Raw genomic sequence first — 25,189 nt, 5'->3', positions numbered from 1 at the left:
CAAGGGAATGAAAAGAAATTGCATTCCACATATCATTGGGTATTGGCTTTCTGTCACGACACTTGTATTGCAAGTTTTACTGTCCACCTTAAAGCAGAGCTGTTGCCTTCTTCCAGACACCGACAGAGGCGGAGTGGCGCCGAATTGCCAATGATTTTACCGACCGATGGCAGTTCCCGAACTGCCTGGGAGCAGTTGATGGCAAACATGTAGCCATTGTCTGCCCTCCGAATTCTGGGAGCAGATACTACAATTACAAGGTAATCCACTCTTGGAATAGATTAATGCCATGATAATTGTTCACAAATTGTTCGCACAGGAGCACAGCAAGCCTATTTCTGTCATCACTCCACAAGCTCGTTAATTCACAACTCGTTAATTCGAAATTTTGGATAATTCGAAATAGTCATCGTGGTCCGTCCGCAGTGCATATAAGTCTATGCGCGTAACAGCTCGTTAATTCACTCAAAAATTGGCGCCGCCACCCATAATTCGAACTGCGCGCCGCCAAGCGCCGCTGTTGAAAACCATCGTTGGAAGCTTTCACGGCAGAACGATAGATGGCACAACCATCGGGGCGCCGCTAGGGTGCTGGAACAAGTACTAACCAGTCTTTCCTGCCGCTACTGCTTCGAGGAACGACGTTTTAGTGTTTTAGCCCTCGTTTTGCACGCCGCTTGCTGTGAGCTTGTGTCCGCGAGATGTGTTCGCGTGGGAAATACTGCGCCAAGACGGTGAAGGAGAAAGTGGCGATTTTACGCGAGGTGGACGAACGGAAGGCCAGCCATCCACAATTGCAAACTGCTTCCACCACTGTGGCTTTGCTGCCGGAAGTATGGAAGAAAGTGGCGACGATGGGAGTCCAGAGCCTCTGCCTGCGGCTGTGCGTGCTGTGCTGCAGGACGTTAGTTTTGATGATTACGTTGAAGTAGACAGCAATGCAGCAGTGTGCGGTGCCCGAAGTGATGAGGACATTGTCGCTGAAATTGTTGGGGAGCAATCTGTCCCAGAAGAGGCAGAAGATGAGGACGATGACGAGGAGCAAGAGCCCGTGCGTCCGTCCGCGACAAAAGTTATGGGAGCGCTGAATGTCGTGCGCCTTTTCTTCAGCTTTGAAGAGGGGGAAGAAGACTCCCTGCGTCGCATTCGCGCGCTAGAAGATCGAGTGACTACGGTAGCCCTCAGAGAGAAGAAGCAGAAGATGATAACAGATTGTTTTGCTAAATAAATGTTTTTCGTGCCCTCCGGGCATCAAACGCGTCCATTTTTGCTCACTTTCATTACTTTGACATTTGGTTAATTCGAACTGGCCTGGCCGCCCCGTGGAATTCGAATTAACGAGCTTTTACTGTACATATTTTTATGCATTTTATACTGTTTCTAGTTATTGGGCAGAAGTTTCTGATAAAAACGTGCATTTATCTAGTCATTTATCGCAGTGCTACATTAAATAGCCAATTCTTTCAGAAAGCTTTTGTACATGATTTAGTTGTTATAAGACGCATCTGACATTTGTTTCTTCATGAGTGTTGAAATAAAACGAGCATTAAACGAATAATGCTTTTGGTTGTCTTTTTGTAGTGAGCACTATATTTAACCAAATGCTATTTAACAGCCCCGTGGCTCCTTCTTGGCTACTTTTTATTGCTCTTTCTCTGGTTGGCTACTTTCTGGCTACTTTTCCCGTTTCTGTGCCAACTTTTCATTTTTTGGACCTGGCAACCCTGGACAGCAGTGGGTGGCTGGTCGTCAACCCGTCCAGTGCGTGCTCCGAGGTGTGTTATGCGCGCTCAGCAGCGCCCGCGCTGACCCCTCTGCCAGGCCTGACGGACATATGGCTCCCCTCTCTGGCGGTTCCGACCAAGGAGGGAACGTGGGCCAAGCTCGTCAGAGCCTTCGGCTACTCATCAGAACACCACGATGTAGAGCTGGTGACTTGCCATATGGCAAGATCCTAAGCATATCAAGAGAGTCAGTGCCTGGTTTCCCGACTGTCACCATAGGGATTTGGCGCATAAAAATGGAGATGAAGACCGCGGTGCCGAACTTCCTAGACATCATCGACACCATGGAGCTGCTCGAGTACGAGGGCGTGCTCCGCGTTTGTCGCCACTGCGGCGCTCAGGGGCACATGGAAGCGAACTGCGAGACCGCACAGTGCAGCCGCTGCGGCGCCTACGGGCATGAGTTATGCGAGGCTCCATGCCTCAAGTGCGGCCAGGACCATGCCGTTAAGGAATGCAGAAAGCGCACTTTGCGTCTGTGGTCAGAGGTGCAGAAGAAGAACCTGAGCAGCCTGCAGTAATCTGGGAGCAGCCCACGCTGGTGCAACCGTCAAGCGCCCTCAGCACGCAAACGACGCCGAGCGTAACCGAGGAGGCAACAATTGGTAGCTCCAACACCAGCGCTCTCCCCCTGAAGATGCTCGCGAGTCGGCAGCGACCACCGCTGCGCCCCCTGCGAGCACCCAAGAGAAGCCCAAAGAAGATGTCACTGAACACCACCAGGTGCTTTCAGCCGCCGCCACCGCTAGCGCAGAGCAAGCGAATGCGCCCAGCCAGCGCCTCCTCTTTTGAGGAGGCACTGGCCCAGCGCACCAGAACAGAACCCCCTCGCCAGAGACCGAGAACGATGAAGAAAACGAAATGGAAGTGACGGCCGCTCGGGCAAAGCGCAAGCACAGCCCACGAAAACAGAAGACCAAGAAAAGTGCGACAAGCTCCTGGAAATCATCAGATAGCGTCCCACTAACCAAACGCGCATTCCTGAAAAGGCCGATCTTGAGCGACAGTAGCTCTGAAAGTGATACATCCCAGAACCACAAGACCCCTGCACGTACTGCAACAATCAAACCTGCGATTGAGAATTGGTCTCAGATAACTGCACAGAGCAGACACCCCCCTCCTCTCCCACAGTAGAAGGCACAGAATCACTAGCATGAAGTGGCAGCGCACCCTCCGCCTCCTCCTCAGCCACATCCTGGCGTTTTCCCTGGTAATAGCCACGCTCAACGTCAGAGGTTTTACAGGCGCTGCTAAACAGGCGGAGGTTATTCAAATGGCGTGCAACAAGCGCATCAACATCCTGGCAGTACAAGAGACTTTCATCCACAGAATGGACCAAATTGAACATTTTGACAACAGATTCGACACCAATCGTACTGGAGCTTCGGCAGGAAGGGCTCAGGGGGAGTGGCGCTGCTTTTTCTCCGCGACACCGGCCTTGCGGTTCTGCGCCACAACCGCGATACTGCAGGCCGCACTATCACAGTTGATTTGAATAACGGCACGCGAATCATCAACGTTTAGGCGCCATGCCGTTACGGACAACAGGCCTTCTTCGAAGGATTGGAAGAACAGATGGTTGGCGCCACCCGAGTCATTCTCATGAGGAATTTCAATTGTGCACTGTTTGCCAAGGACTGCCGCTCACTTCGGGGCATACTGCGTCGCTTCGGATGCGACTATCGGGGAGCACAGGCGCTGGGAGCCCTCATAGACGAACTGGGACTCATCGATTGCTGGCGCACTTTACAACCTGGACGCGCTGGCAAGACCTGGACAGGCCGGGGTCTGGAGATCCGCACTGACCGTGTCTACATTTCGGCCACACTTCTGGGCGACCTCCAATCTGCGTGGGTTTTTCCCATGGCAGTTAGCGACTACAGGCTGGTCGTAGTAAGACTGTGCGCAGTAGGCCTAGCACCGCGCGCGAAGGGCTGCTGGAGGCTTAACACGCGCCTCCTCGACGAGGAAAGAGTGCTACAAGATGCACTGGTCGTCATCAGGCAGCGCATATCGCCCACCATGACCGGGAGTGCATGGGACGAAATGAAGGGCACGGTCAGGGCAGTTTTCCAGAACTGGGGAAGCAACTGGCAAGGGAGGAACGTCAGGACATCCGCATTGTTTCCGACGCAATTATCGTGCTGTCCAGCCCACTGTCGCAGGGGCCAAGCATCGCCCCAACGCTAGTGGCGCTGCGAAAAGAGCTACACCATCCCCTGAGCAGGCGCTGGGACAAGCTGCGAGCAACTGCGCGCGCCGAGAAATGGGAGTGCGAGATTTGGTGCTCAAGACATTTGCTGAGACGCCGCCTCCCCACCAAGAGCCACACGCTGACCGCAGTGCAGGATCCCACCTCCGGAGCGATCACCACAGCTCCGGACCAAATCCTTCAGAAGGCCCAAAGTTTTTACAACCACCTGTACATGGCAGAGCCCTGCAACCCGGAGGCCTTCCCACTCCACAGCTCACAGGACGAGCCCATCGTTGATGGGACTTGAATAACTAAGGAGGAATTGTATGCTGCCCTAGAAATGATGAAGCATAACAGTAGCCCCGGAACTGACGGCCTTCCACCTGTTTTTTATAAGACCTTTTGGCCGCTATTCTGGAAGCCCTTCGCGCATCTCTTCAACACACTTCAAGAGGGCAGGCTAACACCAACCATGAATGAAGGCCTGATTACCTTGCTGTGCAAAGACCAAAGCAGGGCAATGGACCTCAGAGCATGGCGCCCCATCACGCTGCTGAACAGCGATTATAAGATCATCGCCAAATGCTTGTCACTGCGCCTAACACCGGCGCTCTCCTCCATCGTCGGGCCACATCAGGCCTGCTGCATCCCTGGCCGATCAGTAGAGCTGCATGGCATCGCCCTAAAGGACATGATAACGTGGCTCAAGTCGCGGAATCTCAAAGGCACCTTGCTCTCCTTACACCAGGAGAAGGCCTTCGACCGGCTGTGCCACTCATACCTGTTCAGGCAACTAAAACACGCAAGACTGAATGCGGGCTTCATCAGTATGACGCGAGGGGGCGCGACACCGCGACACCGACACATCAGGGGGCGCGACACCGCTCAAAGAACAATGTTAAACGCCCTTCTCACGTTTCAGGCGCTGTCATGCTGGCTACCTGTCAGCGCATGCCCTTCCCGGAACCTATCAACGCCCGCATGCCTCTTTCCCGCTTCCGAACCGGCGCACCATATTCCCCGAACGGCATCCGACTTCTTGCCGTGGCACTGCATTCCCGATCTGGCGCTCGGATCCCACTTCTCCTGGCAACAATCTTCAATTACGTCATCGGTCACGGGACTCGGCAGGCGCTCCCTACTTAAGCCACTCGCCGACATGGGCCAGTTGGGGCGCGACACCGCTCAAAGAACAATGTTGAACGCCCTTCTCACGTTTCAGGTTAGTTATTTAAGCCTCTCTAAAGAATATTGCAGCAGTAATCGTTGCTTGATTTCGGTGTCGTGCCCCGACAGCTTGATGTGGCGAAGGTTGTTTACTCGTGCTTGTTGCGGTGCAGAAATGCTCGCCGCACTCCTTGAACTGGTGCTGTTGATTTCTGGTGATGTCGAGCTTAATCCGGGCCCTCCCAGTTCAGCCGAATTCGAATCTTTGATGGAAACAATAAAACAATTACAAGAAAGTCAGTCAACTATACTGCATGAAATTCAACAACTTAAAACCGCACAATCCTCCCACAACGAATTACTAGTGTCCGTAACAAACCGCGTTGCGGCACTAGAAGCAACACATTCCCCAACACCTACCTCTGAACATAGCACTACCACTCAGATCAAGAAAGATATTGCCGTTCTTAAAGCAGCAAGCACTGATGCAAGCAACAGGCTACGCAGAAATAATCTTATTTTCCTTGGCTTAAATGACACCAAAGACAAGACATGGCAAGATTCAGAACAAGGAATAATAACACTGTGTGCGGACAAACTGAATCTTCATCTTGATTCCAGAACCATTGAGCGTGCGCATCGCATAGGTAAATTCTCGGAATCGAAGCATCGCCCGATAATAGTTAAATTCACTCATTTCAAAACTAAGGAAAACATCCTGGCATGTGGAACTAAACTAAAAGGCACCAAAATTGCAATCAGGGAAGACTTTGCGGCTCCCACGCGGATGGCACGTTCAAAATTATTGCAGTTTATCCGACCACAGAAATGCCCCTTCAAACTTCGATTCGACAAGCTTCACATGGGTGACAAATGTTACGCTTTCGACTCCATTTTTAACAGCGTGATAGATATCACCCAGATCACTGCAATCACTCCCGAAAGCAGTTCTACTAGCACTACTTCTCCGCATATCAATAACTGACGATCAGTTCGGCTTACCGTATTCCCATCCCGGCACCAACCACCGTCATGCACAAGTCTTAACATCGGATTCACCAACATACGCAGCATCATACCTAAGCGAAATCAGCTGCTCAGCTTCGTTGAAGATATTTATGCTGACATCCTACTCTTAACAGAAACCTGGCTGAACGACAACATTAGTGACAATGAAGTTTTTTCTTATAACACAAATTACACATTATACCGACGAGATAGGAACTATCGGAGGGGAGGGGGAGTTCTCGTGGCAGTTAAAAATTGTTTATCATCTTCACTCATACGTCATGACGGAAACTTAGAACTTACATGGATACGTATCGGCAATGCGCCTCCCAAGGCGATCTTTGGCATATGTTATCGGCCACCTGACTTCATCCCGTCCTTCTGTGATCTATTAGATCAGGCCCTAACCGATATTGAAAAAACATTTCCTGGCATACCTATCTTTTTATTTGGCGACTTCAATTACCCTAATATCAATTGGTCTCTCATGTCTACCTCAAATGGTTCGTCAGCCGACTCCAGACAATTTATCGACCTAGTGCTAGATCATTACCTCCAGCAAATGGTATCATGGCCTACTAGAGGCGATAACACTCTAGACCTCCTGCTCACGTCATCCCCCGATAGTGTAACAGGTATAAATCTCCTGCCCGGTATCAGCGATCACAACCTGCTTCACATTACCATTTCATTAGCTATCAAAAAACGATCACCCGCAAGAAAACTAATCACGGATTATAAAAGAGCAAACTTTGAAAGCATTAATCACGGTCTTGATGAGTTTTTGGAAACTTTCCACAGTTCTTATTTATCTCGCACGGTAAATGCTAATTAGGAGTTGTTTAAGAACACATTAGTCAACTTAAAAAACCAATACATTCCTACAATTCTGGTAAAATCTGACAATAACAACCCCTGGTTTAATAAACGCCTCAAATCACTACTAAATCGAAAAAAACGACTTTACAGGACTGCAAAGGAGAATAACAATCCTGAAAAATGGAACCAGTACCACTTATGCGTAAAACAGTACCTAAAGGAGCTAACTGAGGCTAAGAAGAAATTCCAAACATCTGACTTGCTTTTAATTCTGAGATCCAACCCAAACAAATTCTGGCGTCTTCTATCGAACAAATCCCGTCCTAGCCAAATCGAACTCGCAGATCCCGGTGGCGACACTCTTGACCCTGAGAAATGCGCATCCGCACTAAACGACTACTTTGTTTCTGTTTTCACGCCCGCTAACATCACCCCTGTCAATCACACACCTATCATTCGTTCGCACCCCATGACAGAAATAGAAATTAATGCACAGGGCATATCAAACCTCATTAGCTCACTTCCGCTGTCAGTATCAGGTGGCTGCGACGAAATCAACAGCAAATTGTTAAAAAACACTGCATCATTGTCGAGCCGCATACTCTGCCTAATCTTTTCCCAATCACTGGACTCTGGGAACATACCTGACGACTGGAAAAAAGCCCGAATAATACCGGTTTTTAAATCAGGTGACCGTTCAAGCCCATTTAACTATCGCCCAATATCCCTGACTAGTATTCCTTCAAAACTCTTTGAACACATTATAGCATCTAACCTTATGGCACACCTTGAATCAATTAATTTCTTCTATCCTCAACAGCATGGTTTCAGGAAACTATATTCATGCGAAACGCAACTAGCCGAATTTACCCATGATATATTGCAGTACATGGATGACCATTACCAGATCGATTCCATCTTTTTAGATTTTTCGGAGGCGTTTGATCGTGTCCCTCATAATCACTTGTTGCTAAAGTTGTCCGGCCTTGGTTTAACACAAAAACTGTTATCATGGTTAGAGCACTACTTGAAAGGACGTGTTCAGTGCACATGCGCTAACAATTACACATCTCCTCTCTCGAGCGTGACATCCGGTGTTCCTCAGGGCGCCGTGTTGTCCCCATTACTGTTCTTAATTTACATCAATGATCTGCCCTCTAACATCAAATCTAAACTGAGGTTGTTCGCCGATGATTGCATCGTATACCGCGCCATAACTAACCAAGACAACACGTGCACCCTCCAACAAGACCTAAATGCTATCTCACTTTGGTGTGAAACATGGCTCATGCCTTTAAACACGACCAAATGTAAAGTCATGACATTTTCCCGCCTTCGCAACCAGATTAAGACACCCTACTACCTCAACTCTACACCCGTTGTCTACACATCATCATACAAATATCTTGGCCTGCACATGACACCATCGCTATCATGGGTTACACATATTGAAACCATTTGCTCCGAAGCCTCACGCGTTCTCGGCTACATGCGGCGTAGTCTCTCCGACTCATCCTCAGACATTAAAAAACTAGCACATCTCACATTCGTCAGACCAAAGCTTGAATACGCATCAGCCATCTGGAACCCGTCACAATCATACCTCGCCGCTAATCTCGAAGCCATTCAAAACCGCGCAGCACGATTTATCACCTCTGTAGTGTGGTAATCTTCATCGATATAACCACTGACATGCGTCGCGTGCTGCCGCTCTCAAGGACGAAGAAGTTGCTCGCTGCCTTGCTCTTTCGCCACGCCTGACGCTTCGCTGCGAGTCTCCCCTGAGCGGCTGGAATCATCTGGGTTCACCGAATAAACACACCCCTACAATTGGTGCAGGTGCTGCTGGGTACGTTCCCGTCCACCCTGGAACTACGAAGCCGCACGTTACCCTCTGCTTCCAGCATGCCGGATGACACTGCCACGACATCGTCGCCCCTCCCAACCACCGTGCTGTGTTCTGGAGCTCTACGGCAGCGTGATCCGTGCTTCTTCAGTGGCACAGCCGACCAGGACGTCGACGATTGGTTGGCGGCATATGAGCGCGTCAGTAGCTACAACAGATGGGACGACGCTATCAAGCTAAGCAATGTAATCTTTTATCTGACTGACGTGGCGAACCTCTGGTTTCGCAACCATGAGGCAGACCTGCCATCTTGGTCTGCATTTAAAAAGAATTTTGCAGAAGTGTTCGGCCGCCCTGCAGTTCGCAAGCTCCGGGCAGAACAACGCTTGCGTGAGCGCACTCAGCAAGTCGATGAGTCGTTCACTAGTTATATAGAGGACATCGTGGACCTATGCAAGCGTGTCGATCCGCTAATGACTGAAGCGGATAAGATCGAGAACATCATGAAAGGCATCTCTGACGACGCGTGCCAAATGCTCTGGGTAAAAAATCCTGCCACGGTGAGTGACGTGATCAAGCTTTGCCAGAGCTACGACGTGCTTCGTAAGAAGCGCGCTTCTACCCGGCGGTCCGGTGTTAGAGACGACGCCATCTCTACACTTGCGCTGGGCGGTTCTACCCCATCAGAGGACAGCCCTTTACTTCAGCAAATCAAAGCCTTCGTTCGAGAAGAGGTCGCCCGCCAGCTATCGCTGGTCCCTCAGTTACAGGATAGTGGCCGCCTTGTTCCTGACATGGCTCCGTCTTTGGCCCCTACCATACGGCGTGCCGTTCAAGATCACATCGCTGACGTTCTTCCTCCCAGCTCCATGCTCCCGCCCAGCCCTGTGCTGCCGCCCAGCCCCGTGCCAGCGCAAGTAACGGCACCACTGACTTACGCCCAAGTTGCGGCCAGGCCGCTCATGCCATCAGCATCTCTTTCCTACCAGGCCGCTCCTTCCAACCTTCCTTCGCCTTTGCCTGGGTCTGCATTCCATGTCCCTATTCCAAGGGTACGCCAACGCCCTACGAACCCTTGGCGTACCGCGGACAACCGACCAATCTGCTACTCTTGCGGGCTGCCGGGCCATGTCGCACGCCTTTGCCGCCAACGCCTTCCACCTTCTCGACCTGAACAATGGAACTACTCCTACAATACAGACCAGCCCTCGCCGAGAAATCCGCCCAGTTCCGAATTTGTATCTCGTGACAATCAAACGTACACAGCTCGCCGATCACCTTCCCCTCGTCGCCGTTCCCCGTCCCCACTCCGACGTTCTACCGGCACCGTTGAGGGAAACTAACAGTCGCAGTTCCCGGGGCAAGAACTGCGCTTGGTTCGAACTCTTCAAGTCCTCGGTGTTCTCCCACTAACGTAATTCAAGTGTTTGTCGACGGCGTCGCAGTACTCGCTCTAGTCGACACGGGCGCTGCCGTATCAGTCATCAGTGAAGCTCTTTGCCGTCGTCTTCGTAAGGTGACCACCGCACTTTCCGACTTTTCGCTTCGCACCGCCTCATCACAGCGCATTCATCCCTCAGCGGCGTGCACGGCCCGTGTTCTCATCGAAGACATCTTATACACCATCGAGTTTATTGTACTGTCTCGCTGCTCACACGACATCATCCTGGGCTACGATTTCCTTTCCACTCATCATGCCGTTATTGACTGCGCCCGCGCGGAAGTTTCCTTTTTACCTCTTTGTGATACCGTCTTGTGTGACGTCCCTACCCGGCCTGCAAAACTCCTCGTCGCCAGTGACACAGACATTCCTCCATTTTCTGCTGCCCTCGTTCCACTCTCCTGTGAAAGCGTTATTAGTTCGACTGTCTTCTTCACACCTTCCGACGCCGCTTCACGCCATCCCTGCCTCCTGCTTCCATTTGCGGTCCTCAAGATCGAAGATGGCCTTAGTGCAATGTACGTCTCAAATCCATTTTCGTGCCCGTCCGTCCTGCTAAGCGGCGAGTGTCTCGGTCGTATTGAAGAACTTGATCCCGCGCTTGTAAATACTCTTCCTGCAACGCCTACTTCATTAGACGTTAATGTGCTCAGCTCTTGCGATACAGCGACCGCTTCGACGCCACCCGATGTTCTTCAACAAGCTATTGACGCAGATCTCCCACCCGCACAACGCGATCAACTCGCTGCTCTTCTACAGAACTTCACTTTGTGCTTTGTGCTGGCTTGCCTCTCTGAAAGACCCATCCGGTCGCCTTGCTCGCTGGGCTCTTCGTCTCCAGGAGTTTGACATTCATGTCATTTATCGATCAGGGCTGAAGCATACGGACGCGGATGCTCTTTCCCGCTCGCCATTGCCTAGAGATAATTCGTCTGACCACGTCTGTGCCTACGATATGTCGACTCTTACAACTATCGACATGGCTACCGAGCAGCGGAATGACCCCTGGATCAATGCACTTTTGAATTTTCTCTCAAGTCCTACTCCCGGTCATTCCTCCAAAGCGCTCGTCCGCCAAGCACACCACTTCTCCATTCGTGACGGTCTTCTCTATCGCCGCAATTATTTGCTTGATGGACGGAAGTGGCTTCTAGTCATCCCGCGTCATCTCCGCGCCGACATTTGTGCTGCGTACCATGGTGACCCACAATGTGCTCACGGTGGCGTATTGAAAACCTACACACGCCTACGTCTGCGATTTTACTGGCGTGGAATGTACCGCTTCGTAAGACATTTCGTGCGCGCTTGCGAATCTTGTCAACGCCGAAAAACTCCTCAGAAGTCCTCTGTTTCGTTGCAGCCGTTACCCTGCCCTGCTCGTCCGTTTGACCGCGTTGGCATAGATCTCTATGGCCCTCTTCCGACTACTCCTGCTGGAAACCGGTGGATTATTGTGGCAGTAGACCATCTGACTCGCTACACTGAAACATCACCGTTACCCTCTGCCTCTGCAAGAGACGTTGCTTTGTTCATTCTCAACAACTTGATTCTTCGCCACGGGACTCCGAAGGAACTGCTCAGTGACCGCGGACGCGTTTTCTTGTGCGACGCTCTCGAGGCCCTACTGAAAGAATGTCGCATCATTCATCGCACCGCTACTTCTTACCACCCTCAGACGAATGGCCTGACAGAACGCTTCAACCGTACTCTGAGTGACATGCTGGCCATGTACGTCAACGACGCTCATTCCAACTGGGACCACGTTCTTCCCTTCGTAACCTACGCGTACAACACTGCGATACAGACCACCACTGGATTCTCTCCCTTTTTTCTTCTTTACGGGCGCGAGCCAACCTGCACAATGGACGCGCTTTTTCCCTACCGCCCTGATGTTTCTGAATCGACGCCACTCTCGGACGCCGCCCAGTATGCAGAAGAATGCCGTCAGCTCGCTCGTTCGCTCACAAAGGAAAATCAATGGCAACAAAAACACCATCGTGACACTGGTGAGGCGCCTTCATATGCGCCCAACTCCCTGGTGTGGCTCTGGGTTCCTGCCACAACCGCCGGCCTGTCAAAGAAGCTTCTTGCTCGGTATCACGGTCCATACCGAGTGCTTCAAAAAACATCTCCTGTGAACTACGTAGTTGAGCCCGTTACGCCATCTGCGGACTTGCGTCGCCGTGGACGCGAAATAGTTCATGTGGACCGAATCAAGCCCTACTACGATCCGTCTGTCCTTTCGGCACCATGAGTCGCCAGGATGGCTCCTTCTCTGCCCGGGGGGAAACTGTAGTGTGGTAATCTTCATCGATATAACCACTGACATGCGTCGCGTGCTGCCGCTCTCAAGGACGAAGAAGTTGCTCGCTGCCTTGCTCTTTCGCCACGCCTGACGCTTCGCTGCGAGTCTCCCCTGAGCGGCTGGAATCATCTGGGTTCACCGAATAAACACACCCCTACACCTCGAACTATTCAAGAAATTCCAGCGTCACCTCAATGAAAAGAGACCTTGACTTGCCGTCCCTCGCATCACGCCGCATCATATCTCGTTTGTGCCTTCTTCACACATTCTATTATCACCCACGGTCCAGACATGAGCTACTAACAACACCACTAAGAAGATCTTCCCGTTTTAGCCACAGCCAGTCTCTAGCATGAATTTCCACCCGTACCCTTGCAATGAGTACAACATAGCCGAATGCACAGACAGAAAACAATTCCGCAATAAACTAAAACTTCAGCCATCCTGAATAGACTGTCCCCTTTGTACTCTTTTGTTACTTAGTTTGGTTCCATTTCTGCGCCTTGGTGTAATTTTCTTTTGCGCTTGCTTGTTTGCTCTTATTTGACTTAGATGTATGTCTGCATTTTTTACTGTATTTTTTCCTTGCTTTTGTTTTTGCTTGCCTTCATTGTATTTTGTATTTTGCTCTTCACATTTTTCCACGTTCAAGATTTTGTACATCATGTTAATTCGCCCCCCCTTATGTAATGCCCTCGGGCCCTTAAGGAGAAAATAAATGAAATGAAATGAAATGAAATGAGCGCTATACGCGGCACTACGTGTGGCGGTGATAGACCAGGGGCGCGTCTCCGAACAGTTCTCCGTCACGCGGGGCGTCCGTCAGGGGTGCCCACTGTCCCTGCTACTCTATGTTATTGCTATCGAGCCGCTCCTGTAGTGTCTGGCCACCGAACCACGCATCACAAGAACTGTTCTCCCTGTGGGAGCACCCGGTGTGCCTGTCTTCGGCTACGCCGACGACATCACAGTCACTCAGCCGCGACAGTGCTGCAGCTCACAAGTGACTAATGCGCCGCAAGTGGAGCACGCCTAAACAAGAGCAAAAGCTCGGCCATGCCCCTCAACTGCGCCAACACCATCGCAGTCCCAGTGGTTCCAACAGTTCGTGAGACGAGGCTGCTGGGATTCTTCTTCGATAGCGACGGCCCTCAACGCGGAACTGGGAGGAAGCCGAGGAGAAGATGGCCAGGAAGGTGTCTGAAATGAGCAAGATGCGCTGCCCATTGACTGCTCAAGCCACGATTGCTCTCAACTTGCTTATCACACTCTTGAGCTTCAGTGCAAGCATTTTGGAAGTGCCCGCCGCCCTCAGAGGCGCACGAACCAGGCAATCTTCCGCTTTTTGTGGCAGGGTGCCCCAGACAAAGTGAAGCACACGAAGTTTGCACTCTCCTCTGAATGCCCAGGTGAAGGTGATTGGTGAAAAAGGGGTTCCATTATCACAAGCCCATGATGTGAAAGCTATGAAATATGCACTCTCCGAGATACTCAAAACAACTACCAGGCAGCTCAAAACCACTGCTGTGTGCGGTTACCATCGCTTACCACGGAGTCTGGGCCTGGGCCTCGGTCGCAGTCTAAAGAGACCTCGGATTTCCCAAACTGACTCCAAAATTCTAACCCTCCACTGCTTACAAGATGTGGGGGGGGGGGGGGGGGGTCCGGCCTTTGGTCACCATAGCAAATGACCAAAAAAAAGGACCAAAGGACCTGAGGATAGGACCCCCTCACTCCCCACACTAACCTAGGTAATACTGCCCCCAACAGTACGGATTCATCTTTTCACTCCCAGCGTACACAACGTCACAGAATCTGGCCCATGCGATAAATTTGGCATGCATTCCAGGTTGTCTCCATTTAGCGCTTACGATAAGACTGTGCAAGTTGGTTACAAACACCACACTAAGCTCCATCTCCATCTACACCAACAACAAAATTCCTTGACAAGTGCTCAGAAATGAACTTGCTTCCCTTCCCAAAGCATTATGGGTGACCCGTCGAGAGATCAATGGTTGGTGTTTGTGGCTTGTCCCACAAAAACACAAAGCAACGCGCATATATGAAACCAAAACAATGCAAGCTTTATCCAGTCTCATTTGTTGGATCGTGGGCATTTTTTTATCATTCTCACTGAATTTTTTGCACTAGCATGCCCTGGACATATTCGACCCAACAACAAGCACTACAAATAGGCCCAGCACAGACCAGTTAACAAGTGTCTTGAAGAAATGTTTGTGAGGGCACACTCACCTGACAGGGCTGCTGATTAAGACTGCCTCACCTGCGCTACGCTGAGTACCGGCTCTCTCCTATCCGAACCAAGGAAACGACCCGGCCCCTTTGTAGCATAAGATGTCATCAACCCTGCATGGAAGCGCGTTTTGGCATCGATTACCACAAAAGAAGATTGCTTGGCAAAGCTGCTGCTAACGCCCGCTAAAGGAGACGCAAACTGCAACTACCATCCCGCTCTCACCGTGAGTTATTTCCCCTTGACAGTCTCCACACTGGCCAATATGAGACTGTGATGTTTCAAGAACTTTCAGTAGGGGTTGTTTTTTGTTTGATGTGTCGGGAATTATGGCACATAAATAACTAAGGCTATCAGGCACCAAACGCTGGCATAAGAGTTGATTTTAGTGTCGAAGATCTGAAACACCTTTACAACATCAGTTTCTTTGCAAGCCTTGCCTCTTGAAAACAAAAAAGGCAAAAAATGCAAAAAAGTCAGAAAAAATGCCACAGCTCCTAGCACGAAGAGACATTCCTAATTCTCTCCACAAGTGAAGCAACATGAAAAGAAAAGTACAAGAAAAGGACCACTGATAACTAAGCATGAAACAAGGCCAATGTGCAAATTAAAAAACACAGCACAACAATGACAACACAAAAAAAAATTTGAGGGGACACTTAAGCTCCACCTGAAAGGTACAACGCGATAGCGCAATGGGTTAATTCTCATATATGCATGATTGATCGGTCTCTATATTCATTCATACCACCTGGCGATGGCAGGTGCTGCCACCAGTGGGCCTTGTTACTGCCACCCTACACGGTGGGCAGTCTCTTCACACTCCGGTGGGCAGGTTGCGACGACGCCGCAAGGTCACGTGACATAGGTGGTCCACCTGCTTCATAGGTTGCTTCTGTGGAGATTTTTCATAGGTTTTTCGCTCACGATCAACAACGTCTGCAACACGTTGTTCATCGAGATCCTACACAGCTATGTATAGGATCTCTTGTCGCCTGTTGCCTGTCCTTGTTTCCTGCACAGCTGCAAAGTCAAACATGCTGCATAGGCTAGCCCACAAATTCATGTTGAGCAGATACGTTTGTCCTCTGAGCTTCAAAGACTGTCACATTAAAACTAATACCCCCGTCTAATGTGCAAGTTAGGCGCACTTAATGGCAGTGAGCCTGGGTACCTCGAGAGGCACTTTCCGATGACATCGTGCTAAAGAAGGAAGCAGAGCATCACTCGTGGCCACAAAAATAGCAACAGACACCGAGCGGAATTTTTAAACGAGAGTATGAAGAACCAAAGACTTGCGAAAATGGGTTGCTTGATGCAGTAGCACAAATATAACAAACTTAAATAATTTTTCACAATGAAAGAAATAAATGAAAAGCCAAGGCCAGCCAAGGCGAATTCCTAGCCTCTCCAGAATCTCCCCCTTGTAAGAGTTTCTAAGCTCTTTCAATACGCAAGCAGAAACCTCTTGTGTGCTTGGCAGAAGAATTTGAAGATGCCTTGTACATGCAAATTCTGGAACTGACCTCTGTCCTGCACCTGCTACCTGCATGTCTGTCATGGATGCCCTGGTCACGCCTAGAGAGTTCCACCAGACAGCGCTCTACAGTCTGCGGCACAGGTGTGCACCATGTTCCAACGGCATCACCAACTAAATGCTGTGGAACCTGCCTCTGGAACATAGGAAGACGCTTCTAAACTACCTCAATCGAGTTTGGGAGACTGACGAAGGTTCTCCGTCATGGAAGGCGGCTTGTGTTGTCCCAGTTCTGATGCCTGGCAAAGATGACGGACCTGGCTTCGTACTGTCCAGTGTCCCTGACACAATGTGTGGCTAAGCTGATGGAGAAGCTGGCAAGTGAACAGTTATCGTGGTAGCTCGAGGACAGCAAGACACTACCAACATGCATAACTGGTTTCCGCCGACGTTTCATTGCACAAGATAGCGTCTCGGATTTGGTAAGCCACATTGAACATCTGAGTGGTTTCTGCAGTTTCACACTAACCATCTTTCTTGACGTTGCAAAGGCTTATGATAGCATCCTTCAGAGCTCACTGTTGAATAGTGCTGTATGGCGAGGTGTGCCTCAGGGAAGTGTTCTTTCCTATTGCATTTGAGCATTGTAGTGGTTGGTCTCCCCGATTCAGTGCAGAAAAAAAGCCGGCATATGCGTATGTCCATATATGCAGACGACATTTGTCTTTGGTTTACCGGCTACCAGCACAAGCGATTAACCTTGATAGCTCGACAGGCCCTACTTTCAGTACAAGATTACTTTCAAGGTGTGGAATTGTTTCCATCAAAAATCTGGCTTCGTCCTATTTCCTGGTACAGGAAGACGTTATGCGCGGTTAAGATAGACCTTGGTCATTCTTGTAATAATCATTTCAGTCACATGTGCTTTTTGGGCGTCATTACTGACTCCTTTCCACAGTGGCGATGAGCTGTGGATTCCATTGTCTAGTCTCTATCTTTACGTCTGAATGTCATCCATAGAATCGCAAGTGAAAACCACCCTTCCTCAATGGTCAGACTTCCCGAAGCACTGGTGATTAGTTACGTAATTTATCAACTGCCTTTAATTTCCCCCTCGGTATCACAGCTTTACCATCTCGAAATTTTGCAGATTGGGCCTAAGAGCCCTTGGAGTTACACAAAAAAGCAGCGAACAATGTAGTTCTCCATGAGTTAATATTGGAACCTCTTAGCCTTATCACTTGACAAAGGCTACTAATGCAGTCTGGCTGCCTCGGGGAGACATTAGCAGGGCGAGCCCTTCTGTAGCGGCTCCAAAAGAGACCCGAGTCCTGAGCCTACTTGGCACTTAATTCTCTTAGTTCCCTAGGCCTTGATGTTCGAAGACAAAGCAAGCGGTTGAAACCATCCTGGTCATCTGCGAGCCTCAAATGCGCAGTCTCTATTCCTAACAGTTCTCCTTTAGCGGCAAATGCTCGCTTGTACTCGAACATTCAGAAATAGAGTATGCCCGCCATCTGCCAACTTTTACTGATGGTTCTGTGGATGAGGCCAGAGGCGCTAGCGCAGGAGGTTTTCTCATTAATTCTTTGAATACTGTGTGGTCTGTACGCTTCACGGAAGTCATGTCCTCCACAACGACCGAAAGCATTGCAATTGAAGCTTTACAGAAGCTAAGGCCTTGTCCAGCTCAACCTGTAGTGATCGTGACCAATTCAAAATCTGCCCTTCAAAGGTTAGAGCGCGGGTTCGCTGCTGCTGCCTTGCCTCTCAGCTCTCTACGCATGGTGCATAATCTGCACAGCAGAGGTTTCTCCACACGACTCGAATGGGTGCCCCCTCACATACGAGTCAGAGGCAAAGAGGTGGCGGACAGTCTTGCCCGTACACCGCTCTCAGTAATCCATCAAGGAAAGTACCTCAACATGACAAGAAAGAGACTCTTCAAAGAAATGGTGCTCGGCTATTTCAGTACCCTGTCGAGTGCACCCAACAAGACATGTGTGACCAAGGTACTAAAAAAATTCCAGGCCACTCTACTACACTGCATTCGCACCCCTGCGTGGACGTACAAGACGGGTCTGGCATCGTCTCCGCTGTGTTCCACATGTAATGTCCGCGGTGATATAAAACATCTTATGTGCTGTCCAGTGCACAACACAGAAAGGTGTGTGTTAGCTTCCCTTAAGAATGCAGGAGCGCCTCACAGTTCCCTTAAGGATATTGTCTACCCGCACGGAAAACTCATGTAGAAAGGAGGCCTCACGCCTTCTTTTACAGTTCCTCCGGGACTCGGATTTGGACTCCAGATGGTGACAGCAATAGTTGACTATTGTCTGTTATAGGTGACTGTGTTTAGAGCTATGTAGACCAGTCAGGTCTCAGGTATATGCCCGATTTGTGGACCCCATTTAGAATTGTAAGTGTCGCTACAGTGGAGCAATTGGCGGCAGAATCCGCAAGGCCAACCCCACGAGTAACTTGCAACAACCTCAACCTCTTACACCAGTGAAATGTGTTCTGTGAACGTACTCCAACTGGAGCACTCTTCTGCAAGTGACACTCCCTATGCGCCATTTGGCTTTGGCAGGGTGCACTCATAGTCAGTGACACTCCTCAAACATAAGCGGGTTTAGCTTGCGCACTTTACAGGGGTAATACTCGTGCAAAGGTCTATTTATGCAATGCAGCTACTATTTAGCTCTACCAGATTTCAGTTTCACTGGGTAATGACTCAAATTTTTCGTTCCTCAAAAATAATTAGGTTATCATCTCATAAAAATCGCAAATAATACTAGGAACTACTTCCATTTCTTCTCTACCTGAGACAATTGCACCACTCATTCTCCTCAAACACTGATTTCATGCTGCAAGCCCTTGTTTTGATAGAGCAATGGTCGGTCACTGGCCAAGAGAGGACCGGCATGTTTAGGCACCAGAATATGTACGGTGAGACAATTAGTGCATAACCAGCTTTGCTTTGTTTCTTTCACTTTTCACGAATGCAACAGAATCAGCAGTCACACTGGAGGCTGCCTTTCCCTTTTTCATATAATTCACAAATGCTCACACGCTGTGCTAGCAGCCCACATATTTGTGTGAAGATCAAATACCCGAGGTGACCAGTTAATGTTAGACTGTCATTGGCAGGAGTTTTAAAAAGTAAAAAAATCTGCACACCAGCAGTAATGCAAGGTCCTGCTAAATATGCAACAACAGGCAGGAGAGGTGGTCATGAAGCAGCTAGGGCAGAAAATATGTCAGCATGAAAAGCGCTCGCGCCTGAGAGCAACATGACATGTTGTGGCCATCCAATCAGTACTCATGGTTTCCTGGCGTGAAATGAAAATACAAAGCTGCAGTTCTTGAACTCATAGACCTGCAACTATCTTCAAACCTTACTCCAGGTTTTAAACCTGTGAAGAGACCAGTGGATTAGGCAGGCGCACCACTTACTGCTATGGCTCAAACACACTAGAGCAGCATTCGTGTGCAGCCCTTTCTGCACTAAAACCCACTCAAAGAAGCAGCTTACAGGCTAACACAGCAATGCTAACACAACCTGAAAAGTAAAGTAGCATCTTTGCAGTGGCTACTCACGTTATAACAACGCAGGTTGCAGGGGAAGACAAAATGAAAAAGCCAGCTCCTACGACGACTGTGTGATGTGGATGTTCCAGAAAGGCAGGCTACGAAGGACCTTGGGCGCCGTGCAGACATTGTTTAGGGAGATGCACGTCAGCACCGCACTATGCATCACTGCCTTGAACTTTAGAATCATGTCCTCTGTGGCATGCACTGCCAATTTGGCATCCATGTCTAAGGATCGTCGCTGCCATGTCAGCATCGCAGTCTGAAGGAAAGCTGGCAGCAAGCTCTAGGGAGCTGGAAACCAAGAAAAACATTCAAATCACTGGTCTATGGTCAGCTTTCCTACATAACACTTGCACTCCCACAAAAAAACAAACTAGGAACCACACTCCCCAAGTACATAGTACTCACTAAATTTAGGGGAACCATGCTTCACAGCCAATCATCTTTCGAATGCAACAGGCAACATTTGGACACGAAAGATACAATGTAGCAGACTGCCCCACCATTCCTACACCCTCTGTTTCATGGGGCACACCCCCCTGAGTGTATGCCCTCTCTACTGCCATAAAAATATGTCACTTCAACAAACACAAACAGCAGACAGATGCTAGCATCCTACCTGGCAGCACAACTTCAATGCGCCACACTACCACTTACTATACCAACACAAGCCACAATGTATCACACAACCAGACAGCTGTCATAGGTAATATGCATTCCCATGCTAAGTAACACGTGGGCACCTCCTATCAATGCAGAAATTCTAGCGATTGCTGAAGCCATAACCACTCCCCATATTGAGAAAAGCAAGATACTCATATGCACCGACAGCCAAGGTGTCTGCCGTGCTTTCTTAGAAAAGAGACTAACAACAGTTATTCACCCTCATCTACACGTTGCTCTGCAATTGTTTCCCTGCCTTGGTGGCCTAAGAATAAATCTAAGAACGCATGCGCTGCCCTGTACTGACGTAAATGTGAAACCTCCCTCCTTCTGGCCAGAGGACTAGACCGACGGCATCATAGGAAACAACATAAAGAGCACACCATCATTTAAGGAACTAAGACAACCAAACAGCATTAACTTGCCCACCCAAACACATATCATGTGAGGAGAGCAACATGATCCGCCACACCCAAGTCCCAGCCTTGCAAAGTCCCAGTCTTGCTTGTTGAGATATCAGGGTGGCATTGTGATAGCTCTTGCAGACTGCCGCAAGTGTAGCCTATAGACCTCCTTCACCCTGCGACGTCACGAAGATGCGGTGGCGCTGATGTCAGGAGCAACTTTCACATGGTAGGCAAAACAGGTTCCACCTGCCCGTGCCTACCGCAGCTGCCTTAGCTATCGGCGGCTGCATCATGCCTGCGTACTGCAGAAGCAGCATGTATTGACCGGTTGCATCACTGTTGGATCCGCGTAGTAGCATAAAAGGAAATTTAAATTAGCCCCGATAGGTTTCTCACATATAAATATCGCATTAGGAAACTGGCTAACAGGGAATAGGCTGCGGTGGTAAAACGCGAAGTCTGGGAGTCGATCGGCACTGCCACTCAATGTACTTAATAGCATGCAAGTTACTGCGTTCATTCACCTGAACATCAGCATGGTGCACTTATAACTGTGCAAAGAAAAAACGCACATTATGTAGCTGTGCACGTATTTATCACCTTGAGCTGGTGTGCACGGGGCGCTGGCAGGTTCACTCGTCCCCAAGGAATGCATTCTTTTGTTAATAGCACAGCATGTTTAAATGACGTGTTTTATGGCATTTAATATATACCTGAAAATGTTTTTTTAAATATTACCGACATAATTATTTGATTCGAGTTCAAAGAAGTCTGGTCAAAGTTCTTGCAGGGTCACGTTAGCATGCTTAGAATAACGTGCCTTAAGTGTGCTAATTGCCACATGCTTTTTTATTGCATCTTGCATGTGTCATGTTTCGTGATGTGGTCCATGATCGCGAAGCTTGTTTGGAGAAGCAGGCGTGCTACTAACAGACACGTGGCGAGATTGAGAGGGGATGCGGCTATGAAGTGTTTTCGTTATTTATGCATGCGATATGTACCCAAATTTGGTGCAAATATTAAACTTCTGCGCTAGTTTCAGTAATGCGCTTTATTTGTACGTATACCTGGTGCAGTTCTTGAGCCATTATAATTAACACCCTCGTCAAGTCACCCCAAGGCTTTAAATAATTGAGTAGAAAGTGCGCTATTTTTTTTATGCCAGCATGTTCACAAAGCCCTGTTCTATATGATGACGCTATTAGTTCTTTTAGATGATCATGTACTTATGCATGCATAATTACATGAAAACGTTTCTTACAAAAATAACAAACATATATATATAGTACTGCGCAATAGGAAAAATTAAGAGAATTATTACACTCCTCAATGTCTCAGAAATTGTTTGCGACAGATAGAATCATTCTATTTTCCTGCGTTACGATATTACGAAGGTGTGAGTGATGCCAATCGCAGAAAATGTGAAAGGTCAGAAAACGAACCTCAACGTTTATTCCCTCGTTTTTGGCCTCTTCGCTTGCGGTTTAGTCAAAGAAATGTGGCAATGAACTCAAAGACAGCGTCAAAGAAATCAGAGAAATCGCCTCACAATTTTTGACGACCACACATCAATAAAGCGTAATTTATAAATTTCTACTGAATATTTTGCTATAATTTTTTCATCACGAAACAGATCACCCCAGGGTAAGAAAGAAAATAATTCCAGAAATCAAAAATTTTCACCACATCGACCAGTTTAATAAGGGGAGAGAGAATTTGGCCTGGCTGGTGCATGATCCTGCGACTAAAAACAGCGCTTAAGCGAGACAGAGGAGAATGGGGACATGACACTGTCCCTACTTTTCGCTCAGCGCGACATGTACGTATGTCAGCAGATGGTGAGCGCACGTCTGCTCCGCCGAAAGAACGCCAGCACATCCTCTCACTGCTGTCCCGAAGTAAAATCATTCTGGCTATAGCAGAGTGTCAAAAACTTCCTATTTTATTCAATGCCTAGCGTAGAAGTCAACGCCAGAAATGCTTTCTGTTTACTAATAACCATATGTACAATACACGGTGCAAGCTATTTCTCTGAATACGTCGCACGTGGCCAATGCGAGCTCGTGTAATTCAAGAAATTACTAAGTTGAAATCATGAACCATTACTGTGATTCGCAGAAACTGAAAATGCGCCTACAAGCCTTGAAAACCCACTCTCAACACCTCTCCGCGACGCCACCGATGCCACTCCCAGGCCTTTTGCCTACCGCGAGCCCGCTATAGGGTGCCTCGATGCCAGCGCGCATCGAGGCACCCTAGCCCGCTAGCGACTGCAGCGCCACCTCGTTTGTTTACAAACATGCAGGAGGTCTATAGGAGGTCCGCTACATTCAGTAGTAACACGTCACTTTCAGCAGACAGAGATGACAAGTTAAGCTAGCTAAACGAGCAGACAAGTTTAACTACTCACCTAGGTGAAAAACGGCACTTCGGCCGTCGGCACCCTCACCACGGATGTTGGGCTCGACCTCTTCTCAAGCAATTCCACCCTCTCATAGATTTGCATGCTTTAATTCCTTGGCCTGTCGGCAAACTTACGCCGTGCACAAGGCAAACCTCAATATCGGTGAATTCAACGCACGGCAGCCGTCTTGTAGTACGTCGCACACCACGCTGGCACCTGCACATTCTTACGGGTCGACGTTTTCAGCGTGCCCGCTCTTTTCTGCTTCGCGCAGTTCACGGCGTATCCACTCAGTCACACAGTGTTACGGGTCGGACAGAAATGATCTGCGGCGAGACGCTAAATACACTCACATTTCACACATAACAAGCGAGGTAAATGCTGCGGCTGCCGCGCGCGCGACCACCAAAATGGCGAATGACGCGCCGGCCGCTAGCGCCCCTTGCGGATGACGTCATGTGAATACGTCCACGCTGAAGCTACAAAAGATTACATCTCGGTGTCGATAACTACCCTTTTTTTGTTTAAAAAAAACGCGTTCACTTCTGTAACTATGCACGATCCATGCTCTCGCTTTCCTCCCGATTAAGCGCGTAGGTGGGTACAGTGTTGACCTCCGGAACATAACGGGCAAAACAATTCCCCTACTAACTCTGCCAGCTCGTCTGAAGCGCTAATAAGGGGTGACGTCCTTACGAAAGAACGGCCTAGCTGACGATCGGCCCCGCTCAACTTCAACCTACTAGCAGACTGGCTCCGTCACATGGCACTGACGCTGGAAAAAATCGCCGCTCGCGCAAGCTAGTTAGATTTCGAAGCCTGTACTACGCACGCGCGCCTTCCTCTCATCGGTACTCGGTTATGGGATTGGATGAAGGCTTAGCCCTAAGTCCGAAGGTGCGCCTTTTCACCTGTCCTTGGCATTTGTGATTCAATTTCGCTGTTCCCTTCGCGAGATTTCTCCGCATCCCCTCTGCGCTGCTTCCCTGCGGCATGCTGTCAGCTTCTTCCGTATCTGTCCGTTCGCAACGACAGGAACGCATTGTAGCGAGCGGCACACGTTACACAGCGTAGGGGGACAACAAAGCGCGGCGTGAACTCAGGATGGAAAACAACGCAACGTACGTCCATGGGCGCCCCCGACATGCTGCTTACACGACATGGAGATTTTAGCGCACGGCTCACAAGCCCACAAGACAAGCCCAACACACCCCAAAGTTCTCTCAAATGTCTCTCAACCACGGAAACACGCAAAGTCAGCAAGAGCAACTTACAACCAATCTTGCCGCTCCTTTGCCGTGCTTTGACTAGAGTCTAGAGAGATGAGAGTAGAGACTGGAGAGGTACGCGTAGAGACTGGAGGTTAGGTGGCTAGAGAAGGGCAGGTGTGAAAACCGGCCGGGGAAGCATGGCCCCGCAGCGCGCCGATGCCGTATGGCGGCGCTGACGGCAGAGGCGCGGTAAGGCGCGCAGCCGAAAAGAGCGCATCGCGTAGGCTAAATTTTTACCACTGAGGCGAAAATGAGCCCGTTTCGCTTGCCGAGAGTTTTCTGCCAGTGTAAAAGAATGAATCTTTACCATAAAGTAATGTTTCGTGAACTCGCATCATTATTCTCGTGAAATATGCTGTTTCACAAGCGCAGTTTGCATTGCGCAGCTGGACTGAAGCACGTATTGTGCGCGCTCATTCCGAGACGATGCCAAGGATCTGAGCGACGCCGTAGTGGAAGGTTTCGGAATGATTTCAACCACCTGGGTTTCTTTAACGTGCACCGACTCTGTGCGTTGCGCCGCTATCGAAACGCAGCCACAACGGTGAGAAGAGC

The 25,189-nt window shown here is 49.3% G+C and overlaps 1 protein-coding gene across 2 annotated transcripts in view; it reads right to left on the bottom strand.

Annotated features, from left to right (window-relative positions):
* The window catches only part of LOC144104919 (uncharacterized), a 211,524-nt gene extending 186,821 nt beyond the window's left edge, over positions 1 to 24,703 (bottom strand). Inside the window, exons 1-3 of one of the 2 annotated variants that reach the window (XR_013308657.1) lie at positions 24,638 to 24,703; positions 19,896 to 20,180; positions 14,818 to 14,931 (exon numbers count right to left, since the gene is read on the bottom strand). The gene's annotated coding sequence lies outside the window, so the exon portion shown is untranslated. Of the gene's footprint in view, positions 1 to 14,817; positions 14,932 to 19,895; positions 20,181 to 23,369; positions 23,742 to 24,637 lie in introns of those variants that run through there. The other variant, XR_013308658.1, reaches the window with a different exon arrangement.
* Between the last annotated feature and the right edge of the window lie 486 nt (positions 24,704 to 25,189).

Source organism: Amblyomma americanum, chromosome 9 (assembly GCF_052857255.1).
Source record: "Amblyomma americanum isolate KBUSLIRL-KWMA chromosome 9, ASM5285725v1, whole genome shotgun sequence".
NCBI classification, from domain to species: Eukaryota; Metazoa; Arthropoda; class Arachnida; order Ixodida; family Ixodidae; genus Amblyomma; species Amblyomma americanum.
The sequence above is the reverse complement of the archived record's forward strand: the minus strand, read 5'-3'. Positions and strand labels throughout refer to the sequence as shown.